Source organism: Rhipicephalus sanguineus, chromosome 8 (assembly GCF_013339695.2).
Source record: "Rhipicephalus sanguineus isolate Rsan-2018 chromosome 8, BIME_Rsan_1.4, whole genome shotgun sequence".
In the NCBI taxonomy this organism is placed as follows: Eukaryota; Metazoa; Arthropoda; class Arachnida; order Ixodida; family Ixodidae; genus Rhipicephalus; species Rhipicephalus sanguineus.
Window position 1 is genome coordinate 54533956 of NC_051183.1, and position 11567 is coordinate 54545522.

General features: G+C 46.5%; 1 long non-coding RNA gene across 1 annotated transcript; it reads left to right on the forward strand.

Annotated features, from left to right (window-relative positions):
- Positions 1–1009: 1009 nt before the first annotated feature.
- Positions 1010–11011, forward strand: LOC119401927 (uncharacterized). Its single transcript, XR_005185566.1, has 3 exons — positions 1010–1132; positions 5363–5403; positions 10441–11011. It is a non-coding gene; the product is annotated as an uncharacterized LOC119401927 (long non-coding RNA).
- Positions 11012–11567: the final 556 nt, after the last annotated feature.

Here is an 11567-nt window from a genome sequence, read left to right on the forward strand (position 1 = left end):
CAAATCCAGTGTGGCCCGTCAAAGAGTACGTGAGTTTGAGACCCCTGGTCTATCGTGATAAAACACGGAGCACGTACGCTTGAGCTTCACCTTCAAGAGTTCAATTGAACGCGATAGCGTAATCGGACCCCGTGCGCATCGCCTTCTCAATCGCTAGCCGGGCTTCGCATCTCGGTGGATGCCTCAAACTGCACGTGCCGCAAGGAAACGAACACCTGTGCGCGTAACATTGACCGTTTCAAAATATGCTAGAATGACTACTGCAAATAGCATTGCGAAATGCCCACTACGGCATAATTCTTTTTCATAAAGAACGGACTGAGGAGGCTTCTGCCTTTTTCTTCTGCTATTGTTGTGCCTCATTTACACAGAACGCCATGCGCCAACTGCAACCGACAAGTTCAGCAAATCATGCCTATATATACTTTCACTAAAATATATATGAAAAAAAAAAGACTAGACGCCATCTACGTGGTGCAGAGTTATAAAAAAAATGGGGAGTGGCGAAGCATGTGGGGAAGGGTGTTTCAGCTCGATTAACGTGAATCCTTTGGAGGGGCGAAGCATGCAGTGTGAGGCGGTGGTTCCCGCAGCCAAATCACTGCTAATGGGCAATGAGAGACAGAAGAAAGATTAGACACAGCGACCCCCAGTCCGCTTTTAGTTAACGAGCACGCTGCGAATCTGTATTGTCCAGCTACGCACAAGAGAAATCTCCCAGCGGCACTACATTGCAGGTCAAGATCCAGTGCCTCTATATACGGTGTGGCCGGTGAACGGTTGTGCAGTGCGAGCAGTCGGTTTTTCCAATGAACAAACTCGTTTGTGTTGTGCTGCTATGTTCAGTTTAGTTTTCGGTCTAGTTGCGAGGTGACGCCTCGAAACGGCAGCGATGTGTATTCACATGCACCGCTAGGGTGCATATGAGGTGTATGTGTACATAGTTGTAAATAAAGCAGTTGGTGACGAGCAGTCGTTGGAGGCGGACGTTCTTCTTTTCTTCAGCGCTTCGCGCCAACTCGCGTGTTCGGGGCTGGACGGCGTCCCCGCCGGCCGAGTTCGTCACCGCCGGTCGTCTTCGCTTGCCTTCTTCGTCGGGACCACCAGCCGCCAACACAACAATGGCGACGAGGTAAAGTACGAACAGTTTCCTTCGTATTCCTTTTTGCCGGTCCGCCTCAATGATTCCATTCTGCTGCGACGCTACTTCGGCGTTTCCCGCCATCGCTTCTTTGTTCTCCGTAGCGACCGCCGCGTCGCGTCTCTTCTGCCTTTTCCCCGTCGAGCGGCTCCGCGTCTATTCGTGAACACTGCGGACTTTCTTTTCGCGTTGGTGTTTCTCCTTCGTCCTCGTTTTCTTCTTTTCTTGTTTCGTGTAGAGTTTTTCTCTTGTGATGGCGTCTCCCATACCTCCACCGCTTTTTCTTTCCACGCCCGGGGATCCGCCGATCCCTTGGGCTGATTGGAAGCTCATTTTCGAAGCCTACGTGGATGCCATCGGGGATGACGCCCGCAAACCGGAGCGGCGGAAGGCCCTTTACGGCCCTTCTGACGTATTCCAAGCCGCAGTCGCATTGTTCGACGACCATTTCAAAGACGTGTCCTGCGATTATGTCGCGCGCCTCCGCTTCCAAGAGCGTCGTCAGCTTCCCGGTGAGCCCGTGGTAGACTTCATAGCTAGTCTCCGGTCGCTAGCCGCGTCCTGCGGGTCCGGCGCGCTCGAAAATGACATGATCAGGCAGCAACTCTTTATGGGCGTCGCGTCGCAGAATGCCCGTTGCCGGCTCCTTCAAAAAGGCTCGTCCATCACTCTTCCAGAAGCTTTCTCGATTGCGCGAGAGGATGAACTTGTGCGTGTGCAGTTGGAGCAGTTCGCTCCGCGTTCGGTGCAGCAACTTTCTGCTGCGGGGCCACAAGGCACCCATTCGTTCCGCGAGACGCGCCAACATGGCGGCCCTGCTTCTTCGTCTCGTATAGGCACCGTGCAGTCGAGTTTTCCAGTGTGACTGCAGCGCCAGAACGCAAAACCTAGCGGACAAAAAACGCAATAATGAGACGGGGTTGCTCAAAATGGAACGCGATGTGCGCGTCCCCCTCTCTGAATGAGTGGGCGGACTGCGGCCGGGATACACGGGGGACGCGTTCGCGCGTCTGTTTTCTGCGTGCCCCTAACGGCCAATGCCAGCGAACTTGGGACGGACCAGTGCGAGCAACGCAGCTTCCTCTGGTCAGTGGACGGTGCCTATAGTCTCGGCGCGGCGGTCAACATGGCCGCCCGCCTGCACAGTCCTTTCGTGGCGGTCAACATGGCGGCCCCTCCGCATCGCGGGGTCGAGGAAGCCGTCAACATGGCGACGCCATGCCGCCGAATTCATTCTTTCCGGATCAGCATCGAGCTTTGGGCTCGCGTCCGCATTCTCCTTCAAACAGTACAACCGCACACTGTTTCCGTTGCGGATCGGCTCGGCATTTAGCCAATTATGCGCAGTGTGCCGCGAGGAACCGCACTTGTCTTGCGTGCGGAAAAATCTGACATTTTCAGTCCGTCTGCAATTCTTGTCCTGCAAATCTTTCTGAACCAGTTTCTTCGTCTGCTCCTTCGAGCACTGCTCAGACCAATACAGTCACAGTTTTAACCGTGGATAGTCTCCACTCGGCTGCGGAACCCCGCGTCCTGGTTTCTGTAGAGCATGTTCCTTTGTCGTTCTTGGTTGATACCGGTGCTTCAGCATCTTTACTTAGTACCGAAGATTTCTACAATAATTTTCCTGGGATTCACTTGGCGAAATCTAAGTTTCGTCTTACGGTGACACCAACGCTCCGGTCTTCTTCCACGTCACTCCGCGTGGTCCATCACTTCTTGGCCGTGACGCAATTCGAGCTTTGGGCATCAACATCTGCGGTGTCACGATGTCCTGCTTTCCCTCGGGAACCGGTGCGACTTTGCCCGCAACTACAGCAGTGACTCTTTGTTCTTCCGAGCCGGCTGCTACTTCCCCTGCAGTTCCTCCTCCTGTGTATGCTCCGGCTGCACCTTCCGCGTGTGCACAGCGTTCAAAGGCGCCTGCATCTTCTACATGTGCTCCGCCCGTGCGTGTGCTTCCATCAACGCTGCCAGTTTCGCCCCTGTGTGGTGAATCTGTGTGTCCGACGGATGCCACTGCCGTGTTACCTGACAGTGTTTCCTTTGTGCGTCCGACAGTTCCGTTGATTGAAGTGCGAGCCGGGCAGGCAGATGTGGTCAAGTGTCATAATGGGCTCTGTATGACACAGCTAAAAACATTCGGGGGGGGGGGGTAGGCACGGGCCCTGTGTGCCCCCCCCCCCCCTTGGCCACGCCGCTGCTTGTCAGTAGCGACTGACATTTGCGCGCGGTAGATGTTGCCGTATTTACGGCGTTTACCGTACGGAGGTGCTAAGATGCCCCAAGAAATGGCCTGTACTGAAGTACAATAAAAACGCAGGGACCCTTATGCGTTTGCCTAAGACGAGTGGAAGGTGAAAGCAATCAAGACCATGTTCTAGATGAATTATCAACCCGTTCAAGCGCTCACGTTATAGGTCTAGTTGCTGCATAACTTTGCAGGTAAGCACTTCAGCACAAACGAGGACGAATTACAAGATGAGACGAGCCCTCGCGCACGCGTGTTCAGTTCTGGTTAGCGCTGAAGTTTTCACCTTCAAAATGTACTGAAGTAACATTTGTATCGGATGGAGCGGAGTAGCGCAAGCACAGACCCCTCATCAAGTAAGGTGCATGGGTCGCGGGCGGCAGCGGATGCCTGCGTGCAGCGCATGTAATCGCCCATCGTAGCAGCTGCACGCCCAATACTTCTTTCAAATATGCCCGCGTGGGAGCCTTCGCCTCTTTTCCATATTCTTCTAAGCTTGAGTTCGGCTGTTGTAGAGCGACATGTTTAGTTGGGTCCTCATAACCGTCGGCGTGTGGCGCCTGCTAGCGCGCGCTGCCCATTGTTGCCAGGCGTGGCCACGCATGCGCAAAGGAGACCCATGTGGAACGTACTGCAAAGAACCTCTCCCCGCCGACACGCCGAGACCCTAAGGTGCTTCACCCCTTAAACCCAGTTAACTCAAAACCGTTAAATGTGGAGATAAGCAATATCACGAAGAAGCCCACGCGCCTCGAACAGACCGAATGGACAATTCTTAAAATGGCGTCGGTAATATTCGAGAGAGTTTTAAGTGGCGGTGTTCGTTAACGCACTAAAGACGAAGACGAAAATAATGCATACGACAGGGCGGGTATTGCGTATTACTGTTGAAACTCGATTTAACCAAGTGATGACTGCGCTCGAATTATTTCGTTAAATCGGTAATTTCGTAAAACCGGGAAAGGGGTTTGGCGGTTCTTCGAAATTTAATATTGCACCGTAGCGGCACCCGAAAGCTACCACGCCGTTGTTTCTGCCGGCAACCCATGCCTGCGCGTCAGAATTCAAGAAATACGCACTGAAAACAAACTGAACTGCGGAAAAGAGGTCCGTCGTGCATTTGCGGCCGCCCATTAGTAACTTGCCGTTTTCGTTTCCCCATCACGCGATCGTGAACTGAGCATCCTAGTGAAGCCGCTGTCTCTGTGTAACTCTATAGTCTCGTATATACTCGCCTTTTTGGAGCTTGGTGCAGTTACACTTGCTCAAAGCGTTACAGAATGGCGGTCACCTTCAGCCATTATTCCGAGCCATTGATGGGAGCCATAACTTGGCAAGCAGTCACAATTAGGCGATGGAGCACTGCGCGGCGGCATCCGGCCGTTTCGCCGGTGTTATATTATTCTTTTTTTTTCTTTTACGTAACGACTACAATCTCTCGGGGAGCTAATCTTGCGGGCCGTTTTTCTTGGCGAGATTTCGAGACATTAGGAGTCTCGCGCTAAAGCATTTCGAGATAAGGTTCGAAACATATACGAACCAAGAAAAAATAATAATCACGCCAGTAAAAAATTCCACTTCAATTGCATTTGTAGATTGCAGAGCTTGAGTCATCGGAGTTCACTGTACACACAAACGAGAATCGCTAAGTAAGAACTCCGGTTGGCGCATAATTTGTTGTCGTCGTTCGCAGGCGTGATAGAGCTCTCGGTCATAAATGGTGCATGCTCGCATACCAATACTGATAGCGCATATAAACCGAAAACTTCAGAATAGTTGTTTTTAAACAGAGCTATAAAACCAAAAGTCGTATTTCGCACTTAGCATCGCACATTTCTGTGGATCAGCAGTCCGTGGCAGCCCCTTTTATTATGTCTCGCCTAATCAGGTTATGCTGTTCGTGGGACGTTGATAGATAGTGAAACGTCTTTCTGAACAATCTCACAACTACTTTTCGTGCCTCTTTTCAGCGTCTTGTGGACGCTGTTGCTGGCGGTCGGCATCGTCGTAGGTGAGCTATCGCTTCGCTTATGCATTCTCTTGAGCTGTTGAAGTTGTTGTTTAGAGATATAAATTTTTACTAGCCAACTATTAAGGTTAGCATTGCAAGTTTTCGATCTGTAACTTTATCGTGTTGACACTTTGGCAATTCAAATGTAGACCCTTGAGGTGAGATGCTGTTTCATGTTTGCAATGAGGTTATCGAGACGAGTTCACCGATGAAAAATATAAGTAGGCCCGATGAGCGCCTTGAAATCAGTTTAAGATTGAAGGTTATTAAACTGGATCCGATACGTTGACTATTGTTAAATTTTGCCGTGCTCTTTATCTTGCCGGCTTTAAATTCTGTATCCGATAAGTCTCATCACTGATACTGTGCGACTTTTTTTATAATTGCGAACTACAGTGCTCTCACACTAAGCATTCTTGTGAATAAAGCACAAAACAGGGACGCAGCGTTGTCACGAGTAAAAGCCCATATCTAGTAGAACTCGTCCATCGCCTTGTGTGATGGACTAGGCCAAGAACGGAATAGGATGAAAAAAGCACCCTATCCGCCGATGGGATACGAACCCACGACCTCCGATTACTCACCGACTGGCGGGGGGATTTTTCGTCAACTTCATTTCCTTTCAATTTAGGTCATAATAATTACGCTACAGTTAAAGACACCAAATAATATCCCCCTATGCTTCCCTTGGCTTAACTGTGTGTTGTTTTCATTGGTAATTGTGTTTTACGAAGAAACCAGCCGCTCAAACAATTTTGCATCTTTCATGTCCTGTCATTTGTGTTCGTCGCACAGTCCTGTCATGTCACGTCACTTTTGGTGTATGTCAAGTAAATGAAGCTCCGGCGACAGGGCGAGAACCGTATCATATAAATAATGCCTTACATGACCTGCGTGACATGATTTGCATGTTACGACCCGTCATTTATTTTCGCCATACTTTCGTGTCCCGCCATATCAATTTTGGCTGCAGGGTCATTCCACGCCAAACGTCCCAAACATTGCGCTCGACCCTCTCCAATTGTATTGTTAAAAAATTGTGGACGTTCATATCAGTGCACTATTTGCCCTCGGAAAGTATTTTTTGCAAAAAAATTTTATTTGTCTGTTACAGTGATTTGAATTTTGCCGTAGTGGGTGAAACATTGGTTGCGAAAAAATGCTCTAAACAATACAATACTTTACGGAACGCCTTAAATATCTGCTGTTTTCTTGAAAAGGAATGGCACTATCTTATTATTGCCCATTGACGACCACTACTGTGTCTCACGATGTGCTTTGCGGTGAAGCAAGCCTGCAATTCTGCACCCATTTTGATTATTTTTTTAAAATTCTACCAATATTACAGACAAAATAGGACTGTATCACATGGCTGGATAGTTGGCAGTAAGCGTGTCAAAAAAGTAAGTCGATGACCGAGTAGTTTCGAAGTGGAAGGGGCGCAAACATTGAAAAATGTGTGAAATGCCCCACGTTCAGGCACACGTAGAGTGGTGATGCGGTCCAAGTAAAAATGCACGCTTGGTCTCGTTGGGAAGAGTAAACAAAGGAGGTTTATTTGTGAAAGTTTAATCGCAGTGTTTTTTGTTTTAGGCGAGAAATAAAAATTTATGTTGAGCGTTCGCGGCGTGCCTGGGCGCGGGCCCGTAAGTCCGCTTCACTGCGCCGCAACTGTTCCTTGGGGCAACGGAAGTATGCAGCGCCCACGCGGGTGGCAAGATCGTGTGCTGCTGTGAGTTTTCACGTTTCGACACGCATTCTTCGGCTTTCCGCAGTGCCGCCGACGAAGTGTCATGGAAAACGAGTGATGGTTCGTTTAAAATATATTATTATATAATAAAAGTGGCTAACAGGCACCGGGAATGCACTCATAATTCTTTTTTACGGGCAGCTCGCTTGAACTTGACTCCCGCCATTCGTGCCTCGGAGCCGAATGGTGCTACGTATTCTTACGCTCGGATCTTCGGCAGAGGTGAACTTTGCTCCGGTGATCGCGTCGCCGAGCGAGCACGCGGCACTCGAAGGTTCGTCTTTCGGCCGCATGCATCCCTTGGCAGCGCGTAAGATAAACATTGCGAACATATTTTAGACGGACAGCCTGTACAACGGAAACCGAAAGCGATAAATATACAAAAGGACGAAGCCGCCTCGTCCTTTTAAATGTCTATCGCCTTCGCTTAATCGCAAGGCGATTACTAAGATGAAGGCATCGCATGAAGCGTGGAAGAAAGTTGAGCTCTCAGCAAGGTTTGAGTCTACAATCTCCCTCAAAGGTACGCGCACGTTTCAGCATTTCGTGCCATCATCACTGACCACTCTTATAATGCCGGGCTCACCACCTACTCAGCAACACAGGCATTTCAAGTGGCGAATACCATACGTCGGCAACGGAAGTAAGAACTGCAACCTCCGCAGAGATCGAAAACACAACCCAAGCTCTGCGCCTGTCGTACGTGTGCATGCAGTGACGTGACAATGAAGTCGTGCTCTGCTCCGACTACTAACCGGCAGCCTTTAGTGCCCTTCCGAAACATTGTTCCAGCCATATACACTGTTTGCAAGTTTTCAGCAACGTGAAAACTCACAGCAGCACACGATCTTGCCACCCGCGTGGGCGCTGCATACTTCCGTTGCCCCAAGGAACAGTGGCGACGCAGTGAAGCGGACTTACGGGCCCGCGACCAGGCACGCCGCGAGCGCTCAACATAAATTTTTGTTTCTCGCCTAAAACAAACACTCCGATTAAACTTTCACAAATGAATCTCCTTTGTTTGCTCTTCCCAACGAGACGAAGCGTGCATTTTTACTTGGACCGCATCACCACTCTACGTGTGCCTGAACGTGGGGCGTTTCACACATTTTTCAATGTTTGCGCCCCTTCCACTTCGAAACTACTCGGTCATCGACTTACTTTTTTGACACGCTTACTGCCAACTATCCAGCCATGTGATACAGTCCTATTTTGTCTGTAATATTCGTAGAACTTAATTGCAGCCTTGCTTCACCGCAAAGCACATCGTGAGACACAGTAGCTAGTGGTCGTCAATGGGCGTTAATGAGATAGTGCCATTCCTTTTCAAGCGAACAGCGATATTTAAGGCGTTCCGTAAAGTATTGTATTTTTTAGAGTATTTTTTCGCACCCAATGTTTCACCCACTACGGCAAAATTCAAATCACAGTAGCAGACAAGAAAATTTCTTTTTCCGTAAAATACTTTACGAGGGCAAATAGTGCACTGATATGAACGTTCACAATTTTTTACAATACAATTGGAGAGGGTCGAGCGCAGTGTTTGGGACGTTTGGCGTGGAATGACCCTGCATGTAGTTATTGAGACGGGCGTGAGGGGACCAACGACCAAGACCATGCTTGGTAAATCATGACGTACTGGGCACGTATGCCATGATCGTCGTGTTACAACCTTTCATTTGTTTTCGTCATACACTCATGTCATGCCGCACCGATTTTTCTATATGTAAGATTAAACGGCCACGAAAAGTCGTAGGCGGCTAGATAGATAGATAGATAGATAGATAGATAGATAGATAGATAGATAGATAGATAGATAGATAGATAGATAGATAGATAGATAGATAGATAGATAGATAGATAGATAGATAGATAGATAGATAGATAGATAGATAGATAGATAGATAGATAGATAGATGATAGATAGATAGATAGATAGATAGATAGATAGATAGATAGATATAGATAGATAGATAGATAGATAGATAGATAGATAGATAGATAGATAGATAGATAGATAGATAGATAGATAGATAGATAGATAGATAGATAGATAGATAGATAGATAGATAGATAGATAGATAGATAGATAGATAGATAGATAGATAGATAGATAGATAGATAGATAGATAGATAGATAGATAGATAGATAGATAGATAGATAGATAGATAGATAGATAGATAGATAGATAGATAGATAGATAGATAGATAGATAGATAGATAGATAGATAGATAGATAGATAGATAGATAGATAGATAGATAGATAGATAGATAGATAGATAGATAGATAGATAGATAGATAGATAGATAGATAGATAGATAGAAGATAGATAGATAGATAGATAGATAGATAGATAGATAGATAGATAGATAGATAGATAGATAGATAGATAGATAGATAGATAGATAGATAGATAGATAGATAGATAGATAGATAGATAGATAGATAGATAGATAGATAGATAGATAGATAGATAGATAGATAGATAGATAGATAGATAGATAGATAGATAGATAGATAGATAGATAGATAGATAGATGTGGAGGACAGTCAACAGCCAGGTCCGTACGGACTGTATGCGTTCACACTGTGCAAAGTTTACATAAATGGTGATCAAAGTTTACCGAAACTTTACATTCGAGACAGAGTTGCCATCACAGGAAGTTCACCCAGCTAGCGCCTTTGCATCACTTGAGCGCAGCCACGCTTAATACTGCAATTTGCTGGTGATCAGGCAGTGTGATTTTGCGCTTGTGCTACGTGCCTTCTCCTAAAAAGGTGAATCATTTTGCGATGCCAACAATTCTAGACATATATCTTGAAAGAGAAATATTGACTAAATTTGCGTTAATAATAAATAATAAATCTGTAAATATCTTTGTGCATTTGATAACTATCTTTGTCGTTGTTGTTCGTGGTTTTATAAACTAATCTGGGAATAAATAGATGTTTGATTTCATAAATGAATTTAGCATTTGAGCTACGATCTGAACCTAAAGGTGTTTGGAAGGATAGATGTGGGAATCCATGGAAACTGGGGCGGCTGGAAATAATGATGTAAGAATGCATAATAACAGAAGTGTACTGCCAGTCTTAGTACGCAAGGCGTATATTGTGTGCTGTCTGCTCATTGTAACTGACCACCGAGTACTGTACTGGAACATTACCTTTTGCAGCCGGGAGGTTAAGAGAAACACGCATTGAAACGTGGAAGCATTGTGTCACTAATGAAACCTCACTGACAATACAAGGAGTTATAATTTTCTGTTAACCTTTTCTTGCAGTCGTTATGTGGCTCTTAAGGCTGTTTCTGGGCCTCTGTGTGGACGCGTTCGGACTGAAATCAACCGGAGTAGCCCCACACTCCCCAGCAAGCCTCATTGTTGCTAACCGAGGGGCAGTTCCGGCATACATGGCCACGCTGTTAAACTGGCAAGCTAACGGGTGGCCGCTCCAAGCGCACGGCTGCAACATGGTGCATCGGCGTCATCATAGCTTGCCGTTGGTGCTTCTGATCATGCCAGCGCTGTTGACTTCGAGACAAAATCGCATAGAACACGGTCGATGTTTTATACGAGTGTGTCTTTGTATGTGGGTATCTTTTACCATATACCGATGTAAATAGGGCCATTTATGGCGGGTCTGGTCCACTTATTTATTTATTTATTTATTTATTTATTTATTTATTTATTTATTTATTTATTCATTTATTTACTTATTTATTTGAAATACCCTTAAGGTACATACCGTACATTATAGAGGGGAGGGGCAAGAACACTTACTTGTAACAAGGAGCAAAATGGGAAAGGGAAAAAAACGCATAACAATCAAGTGAGTACAGTACCAATGTGCAATAAGAACAAAAAGTCAAGGATGACACCGATTTAAACGTTGGTAGCATAAAAAGTAAAGCTCAATTGAGTAAATCCAGTGGGAATGTGTAATAATAGCAAGAAGTGAAAGGGCATAGGAACGGAATGCCAAACAGCCAAAAATGGAACAACACTAGACCATGTTCACTAGAGCATTTTTGAAAAGGATGGAATCGCGTATGCTTACTATTGATGACGGTAGGTAGGTTCGATTCGACTGATGTTTTGGGTAGGAATGACCGAGAGCACGTGACAGTGCTCCAGAAGGAGACATTGACTTCATGGCAATGATCTCTGCGAGCAGATGTGAATGGTGGTGGGTGAATGAAGAGTGACAGGAGAGTGGCAGTGTGATAGTATATTTAATGAAAAAGTGAAATGCGAGCTTGCTTCCGGCGAACGGCAAGTAATATGTTAAGAGATGCTTTTATTTGTGTTACGCTTGCTTTACGATGATAGTTTGCCAGTATAAAACGGACAGAGCGAGAGAGAGAATTTATTTAGAGAAAGGCAGAGAGGTCGGCCTGAGCTATAGCTTG